Here is an 8,117-nt window from a genome sequence, read left to right as displayed (position 1 = left end):
CTGCTAAGAGTCACAGTGGGAGACGGCTCTAGACATCAGGGCTCCAGCACATCTGTCTTTCAAGGAGAGGCACGAACATGAGGAACAGCATACCTGGAGGGGCATGAGCAGGGGAGAATCTGAGCAGAATGAGTAAGGAAGGGATCTTCCAGCCTGGGCCATTCTGGGGGCAGAAAGAAGCAGAGACAGGCAGATGTAGCTGAGGGCAAAGGGACCTCAGACACAAGATTGATGGGTCCCTGCAGACACAAGATTCCTGGTTCTCAGCAACCTAGCAGTTGGAAGGGAGCCACAGTGCTCCCAGTCTGGGAGAATGACAATACTCCTAATCTCACCGGGTAGAACACAGATGACACAGAGGTGGGGATGGCCCGAGGCACTAGGAGGGACAGTTGCAGATCCCTCAGAGAGGCCTGTGGAACACAATGGTTGGGGGATGAGCGTGAGCATGGGCAGAACCACATGGAAATCATCAATAGGTTTAAAAATGTGCTATATAAGTAGTTATTGCACCTGTATTAATAGTATTCAGTCACAATGACCCTTGCTTCAAAGTTGGCAGAGTTACTGCCTTGCCCCTAACTTTGAATTTTGCCCTATGACCTGCTTTGGCCAATGAGGTGTTAGTGAGCGGGGCTCCAACAGAGTTAAAATATGCTTGTGTCTTTGGACTTGGTTCACGTGTTATGGTGACTCACCTTGAGTAGACTGTGCCCCAAGCACCCACCTGCCCTCAGCCGGCAACTGAGAATGGGACATAGGAAGCAGACCACATGCCTGGTGCTGCCAGTCCAAGAAGTATGAGAGGCATGTGGAGCGAACCTAAACCCCTCGGAGCCCAGAGCCTGCAGTCCAACCAATCCACCGATCTGAAACTGCGAAAGCGTATTATGGTTTTTTCAGAAAGTGAGTTTTGAGACTTTTTTAATGCATCTCTTTGGCAATAATTGCTAATACCAAAAATGAGGTGTTGCCATAAGAAGAACCTCAAATTTGTGGAATTAGTTTTGTAACAAGTGGCCAAGACCAAGGAAACTATTATAGGAAGCCAAACAAATAGTAACCCACATTCTGGAGTGGGAAAGCATTTGATCAAACTACTTTGTGGTAATTTGGAAAATAGAAAATGTCCCTATAGAACTTTTGATCTTGGGTGAGGAGGTTCACAAGAATGTTGAAAGCAGGAACTGGTTGCTACTAGATGCACATGGTAAGGCCCTACCAGAAGAGGAATCGTGTTCAGAAAATAGCTTGCCAGTTGCAAATAGAACTGCAGGAGATTTTAGGTGAGTCTGGAATTGGGGGGCAGATTGTAAAATGAAACAGTTTCTCACAAAATTAAGGCTGGGCCATCATAACAGCGCCTCAGGGCAAAGACCAAATCTAGGGTGCTACTAAAGTGACACAGCATTGGAGGAAAAAGCACCTCAAGGGTCTGCCTGAGATGAGGGTCTCTTTGGTAAGACATTTAAAAGGATTAAAGTGACAGCCTGTAGGCCCCTTCAGTGGAACAAAAGGAAACACAGACAGAGTGGGAAAATTGTGCATGTGATTCCACAGAAGTACCCATAATTAAGTCTGGAAAGAGGCATCTCTTGCAAGGCATGATGGGTGTGCCTTTTGCCACACGCAGTTGATTGGAATCCCTTTCACAGAAAACCCACATTTTCAGAGAGCTATGCTGGCAAAAACCCTGCCAGTCTGGGCAAAAAAGAGACTGAGACTGGTAGAGATATAAAATGACCTCTTAGTCCCCAACTTTCGACAGGCAGCGTGCTAATTTTGCGTGTCGACTTGACTGGGTCACGAGGTGTACAGACGGACATTTGGTCAAACATTACTCTGAGTGTCTCTGTGATCCTTTTTCCGGATGAGATTAGCATTGAATCAGTAAGCTCACTAAAGCAGACTGCCCCCCCATCCCATACCCCCCACCCCACCGCCACCTGTGAGTGGGCCTCTTCCAATCTGTTGAAGCCCTGAATGGAACAAAAAGCTTGATCTTCCACCAGTAAAGGAAACTCTTCCTGCCTGTTGCCTTCAAGCTGGGACATCTAAGACATTAGGGTTTTTCCTGCCTTCACACTTGGACTGAAACATTGGCTCTTCCTGGGTCTCAAGCCTGCCAACATTTGAAATGGAGCAGCACCGTTTGCTGTCCTGGTTCTCCAGCTCGCAGACTGCAGATCTTAGGACTTCTCAGCCTCCATAATCATGCAGGCCAATTCCTAATAAAAAATCTCTCTGTCTTTATCTACACAGGTATATATATGTATATAATACATATAATATCTATCATTACAGATAGTCTAGGAGACAGATACTCTTCCACATGCATGATGCCACCCCATGCCGCGTATGTGTAATGCACACGTACCGTCACTTCTGTCTCTCTGGAGTGCTTTAGCTAATACAGGCGGAGGCTGAGAAACAGCTCACTGTCAACAAGGGCAAAGTCTCCAGCGCCCTCTTCAGAGATGGACAAGGTGTTCGATAGAAACAAACGGAAGCTCAGAGGGCAGAACTACGAACCATGGAGTCCCTGCTACAGCTCCGGGCAGCATCAGCCTAGTTGGACCCTAGAATCTCGGGGAGCCGGTGATCTTCTTCCACTCTCTAGCCTTCAAAGGGGCCTGTTGATCGTAGGGATCGTCCTGTCCCATCACAGTATATTGCACGTGTGCAGGTATGTACCTGAACTTGATGAGAATCAGATGCGGCAGCAGATGCTGAGATTGGATGAAATGTTTGTGGTGTGTGTCCATGACACAGGTGAGGGTATTTTGAATGTGAGGGTGTGTGTGAATAACTGGGGCCGATGGCAGTAAATCACACCATTGACCGGAATTCTTCACTCTGTAGTAGTAGTAATGTGGAAATCCACACACTTGCCATTACCCCGACCTCTAGGTGAGTAGATTCACTTCCCTGCACTTCGGGTTTGGATGTGATTCTGTCACTTGCTTTTCCCGTGAGGCATCAGTGGGAAAGATGTGAGCAGAAACTTGAAATGTGCTTTCTTGGTTTGACTTCTACTCTGGCTCTCCAGGGAAGAGTGTTCCCAGAGTGTACTCTTCAGCTGCGCCCTCAGCCTGGGCCCCGGGATGCAGGATGTGGAGCAGATCCTATGTCCTGGGTGGCTGCTGCTTGAAGAAGTTTCAGATGCTGAGGGAACAGACCGGAGCCCAGAAAAGCTTGGAACCCCAAGCCAGGAGCTAGCCCAGCCCAACCCCTGCCCAGTGAACACAAGAATGAACGGGGGCTGTTTGAAGCCACTACATTTGGAGGAATTTATTATGCTGCATTATTGTGACAATAGGTGAATAAAAACAAGTAACATCCAGATATCAGATCAAGGCTTTTTTTTTGTTGTTGTTGTTGTTTTGTTTTGACTAGTGGCTTTAATTTAGGCTTGGGTAGTATTTTATTTTATTTTATTTTATTTTATTTTATTTTATTTTATTAAGATTTTATTTATTCAGGGATGCCTGGGTGGCTCAGCAGTTAAGCATCTGCATTTGGCTCAGGGAGTGATCCTGGAGCCCCGGATCGAGTCCCACATCAGGCTCCCTCCAGGGAGCCTGCTTCTACCTCTACCTATGTCTCTGCCTCTCTCTCTGTGTCTCTCATGAATAAATAAATTTAAAAGAAGATTTTATTTATTCATCCATGAGAGACACACAGAGAGAGAGGGAGAGACATATATAGGCAGAGGGAGGAACAGGTTCCCTGCAGGGAGCCTGATCTGGGACTCAATCCCAGGACCCCAGATCACAACCACTGAACCACCCAGCTGCCACTTGGGTGGCGTTATTATAGAGATCTAACACTGTGGAACTGTGGCCCAGAAGCATATACATGCATCTGGAACGTCTGGGTTTTGGAATTCCTAGCAAAGAGAAGCAGACAGCAGTATCAGTCTCAAACCAGAAACACTAGTGAAAGCGCCCCCAACCCCAGACTGAGCTGCCCCTTCCCTGCTCCCCTGATCCTGCACTGGCTCCCCATCCCTGTCCAGCAGCCTCAGTATTTGGTACAGAGGGTGGAACATGGAACCCAGACAAAAGCTGAGAACAAGGAGCCTGAAGTGCCTCCCACTGTAAGGCGTGGGGTCTGCGAGCTCAGGCTGGCAGGACATTTTTGACATCAGAGCCTTGATTTAGCCAGCCTTTTATCATCATTTTCCTGCGGATTTTCCTAGCACCTTGTTTTTATTTTCTGGATACAGTATCTTCTTATTAGATCTCTGGCTACTCATTATAATTTGTTTCAGTTTTCTTCTTTTTGCAATCCTGCCTGTCTCGTCCAAGTTACTTTGCATATGCTGATGTTTGAGGTTTTCTCCTTTAGGTGTGAGACTTTCTCCAAATGTTCATGGTCCTTAAGTGTCCATTCCTATTCATGGGCAAGTCACAAGAAGCTGACTGGGAGGCCCAGGTATGGGTGGGGGCTTCTCCACTGGCGGGCTTTCTATGGGAGGACAGGCCACGAGCGGGAGCTCGCACTGGGGACTGCTGAATCACAGTAGGTGGGCACTTTCTCCCCACAAGGGACAACTTGGCACATTCTGGCTGTACTCATTGGGGAGCAGGCTGGGAGGAAGGCATGAGGTTCTCTCAGGGCAGCACGGAGATGCTCACTGAACTGCTCTGTGTTCTGCCTATGGCCTCACCCGCATCCCTCTCTACCGAGCATCAGAGTCCTTGGTGTCTCCAGTATAGTTCTCCTAGAAAGTCAGCTCTCTGGGACACCTGGGTGGCTCAGCGGTTGAGCCTCTGCCTTCGGCTCAGGGCGTGATCCCAGAGTCCTGGGATCGAGTCCCACATCGGGCCCTCCTTCTGCTTCTGCTTCTGCTGGGAGCCTGCTTCTCCCTCTGCCTGTGTCTCTGTCTCTTTCTCTGTGTCTCTCATGAATAAATAAATAAAGTCTTAAAAAGGGGGGGGGGGGTAAGAAAGTCAGCTCTCATCCCTTGCAGAGAAGAAGGAGGACTCTTTAAGGTGGGGGCTTGGAGATGGCCAACAGCTTGTAAGATCAAGTCCTTTGTTTCCAGCCTCTTGTCCCCTGCATGGCCCCTCTAGCTGATGAGCACTGTGGGTTCACTTCCTCTCTCTCAGCGGACCTCCCTCTGCAAGGATTGCCACGCCATACTCCACCTCCAATCATCCATGCTTCTTTGGGATTCCAAAGCTGAGCGCAACTCTTGCCTAGACTTTTGTTACCTCTCCCGTTCTTGTTGCTCTTTGGGGATAATAACCCTAGAAAGTTCTGCTCACTTCATTTTAACAGGGTTTTGGTAGAGAAAGGAGACAAACATTTGTGGCCCATTTGCCATATTGAGCCAAAATCAGTTTTCAACTTTCCATATATTCTGTGAAATTCCTAGCACAATGATATACATAAAAATAGCCACTTAGAATAAACTTGTCCATGAATGCAGGCATGAAAAAGTGAATATATTCCTATAGGTAAACATGCATTTGTGTGTGTTTGTGTGTGGGTAGGGATGTATATTTGTGTGAAGGTGTATCTCCTAAGATTGCCTGGTCTCCCCAGGCCATGCATATTTATGGGAAAATCACAACGACTGCAAACTTTCATCTGTTCAAAAAACTCATTCTTTTTCTTTTCTTCTTTTTTTTTAAAGTTATTTCTATACCCAATGCAGGGGTCAAATTTAACAATCCCGAGATCAAGAGTCACATGCTCTAGCAGCTGAGCCAGCCAAGTGCCCCTAAACTCCCTCATTTTCGAAGTGACTCCTAGTTACCTGTTTTCAGGATTTCAGGGTTACATTTGCTATGCCTCCGGAAACCACACTGCCTCCTGCAGCCTCGAGATGAAGCATGCGGGTTGTTGGTCCTCCCTGTCTGCTGTCCATGACTGCACTTGACAATTTCTCATCACTCCCCTGTGCATGGTGATGTGAAAAAGAAAACAACAGGCCTCAAGTGGGGTCAGTAAACCAAGACTGAATAGTTAATCTAACTGAATAGTTGCAACTCTCCAGGAATGTAATCTTTCACCAGACAACAGGGGATTTCTGGTCAATACTAGGAAATTTACTCATAGACTCCTTTCACTCCCCTTAGAAGGGCAACCTTGCCTAAACAAGGCACTCTGCTAATTAATTCCTTTCTTTCTTTCTTTCTTTTTTTTTTTTTTAGACACCTTCTCTCTGCCTTTAAAAGCCTTTCTTAGTTAAGTAGAGCTCCCCTCTACTTGCTCGATGGGATGCTGCCCAAATCATGAATCATCTAATAAATCATCTAATAAAGCCAATTAGGTCTTCACATTTACTCATTGAATTTTGTTTTTTAACAGTTTCAGTTAAAAAAGGCCAAGAGAATGATCTCACGAAGCTTGCCAACAGCCAGTCCTTGGGATAGTGGACCACTTCTGGATTCCAGGTAGGAAGAAATGCCCTCTTCCCATCTCCCTGCCATTCCTGATGTCATACAGGCCCCAGAGCACCTCTGCTAATGCCTGGCATCTTAAACACACTATATGAGAAAGTAGCTCCCTCCATCTCTGTCTTGCCCAGAATTTCCAAGAATCTTCCATGAAAACAGCTGGCTCACCTTATTGGCCTGTGTCTTCTGATATAGATGCTGAAACTCAGTCCAAAGGGAGAAGGGAACATATGCCATGGGTCTCTTCTCCTCTACTGTCCTGTTCCTCATCCCCAGAGACTCCCTTTCACTAATTCTTCCCTCTCCCTGGTTGCAAACAGATGTGGTACTTAGCAGGGCGGGTTGTTCCTACTAGGAGAACTGATCCTGCAGGCCAGCCAGCCACAATGCCTTGAAGCGTGTGTGTGTTTATGTGTGTATGCATAAGCACAAATATTTCTTTCTAAATGTATTTATGTTTGGAATTAGGGAGGGTGGGGCTAAAGGGATAAAGACTCACTTTTGTTCTTTTTGAGCTATCCTCTTAGAATGTTGGGTAGTTCGGTAAATATTCCAGATAACTGTTCCATTGCCTAGTTAAAACTTTCCCATAAGGGTAAATAAAGAACATGACATAACCAAAGCAAGTGCATACTACATTATTATGCAGTGTTATATTGTTTGGATTGGCCATCTCATGATCCTGCTGTGGGCATACGGTCTAGCTTCCCTTTAGTGATGACATAGTAGGGTCTAAGTCTTACTAAAGCTTAGATCAGACTGAAAGAGAAATAAGAAAGCAGAAAGTAAATACGTATAATTTTCAGTGAACTGAAAGACTCAAGCAAGCAAATATTGATTTCAGTGCTTGGTACACAAATGAGTATATTGATCCCATCCTTTTTGTTGAAAGTGCCCAGTTTCATTATCTACTCAATTGCAGACTATAATTTAGGAGTGGACAGTCTGATTAAATGAGCCAGTGCAAGTCTAATGACTTAGTTTTAAGATCCCACAGTGTGCTCTACTTTTGAAAAATCTAATATTCTTAAGGCTCCAGAAGGAAAAGGAAACTTCATTGATTCTTTCAATGATGACGTATTATGACATTACCAGCAATCGGAATTCGGCTTCATTAGGGGAAAATTGAAATAAAGATGTCCCTGGGAGGCATTTGTATTCAAAACTGCTTCGCTTCTTCCTGCTGCTTCCCACAGCCAGGACTCTGGTATTTCAGAGAGGGAAATGAGAAAAGTTGCTTGAACTGCCTCAGGTTGCCTTTTGTGATATGTTGTATCAGCTGTAGGGATAAAGTGTCCCTGGTATCAGCTGTAGGGATAAAGTGTCCCTGGAAACAACCATTTAGCAGGAAACTAGTCTATGCTAGGCATGCAAGAAACCTGACTTCAACATTTCAGGTGAGAAAAGTCTATGAAGGAATAAGCAATCAATCATCTGAGTATCTCTTCACTCTTTTTCATGGTTACAAAGGCATCACTTACACATCAGTGGCAATTTCACTTCAGAAATCAGGGGCATGCATGAACGGTGGCCTCATTTGGCAGCGGGAGGTGACACTGCAGAGAGAGTAAAAAAATCAGGTTCAGATGCAAGTAAAAGAATTTCAGAAGATCTCCGTTCTAAGGACGACTCCCAGCTAGGCAGTTGTCAGGATCCTTGCATGAACCTTTCATGGGCCAAGGCTTTTCCTGCACATACCAGGTGGCT

At 45.8% G+C, this 8,117-nt stretch overlaps 1 long non-coding RNA gene across 1 annotated transcript; it reads left to right on the top strand.

The window, feature by feature from the left end:
* The first annotated feature begins 2,316 nt into the window (after positions 1 to 2,316).
* Positions 2,317 to 3,350, top strand: LOC144311777 (uncharacterized). The gene is made up of 2 exons (XR_013377300.1): positions 2,317 to 2,686; positions 3,050 to 3,350. It is a non-coding gene; the product is annotated as an uncharacterized LOC144311777 (long non-coding RNA).
* The last annotated feature ends 4,767 nt before the right edge of the window (positions 3,351 to 8,117 follow it).

Source organism: Canis aureus, chromosome 4 (assembly GCF_053574225.1).
Source record: "Canis aureus isolate CA01 chromosome 4, VMU_Caureus_v.1.0, whole genome shotgun sequence".
NCBI classification, from domain to species: Eukaryota; Metazoa; Chordata; class Mammalia; order Carnivora; family Canidae; genus Canis; species Canis aureus.
This window is presented reverse-complemented; position numbering and strand designations above follow the sequence as displayed.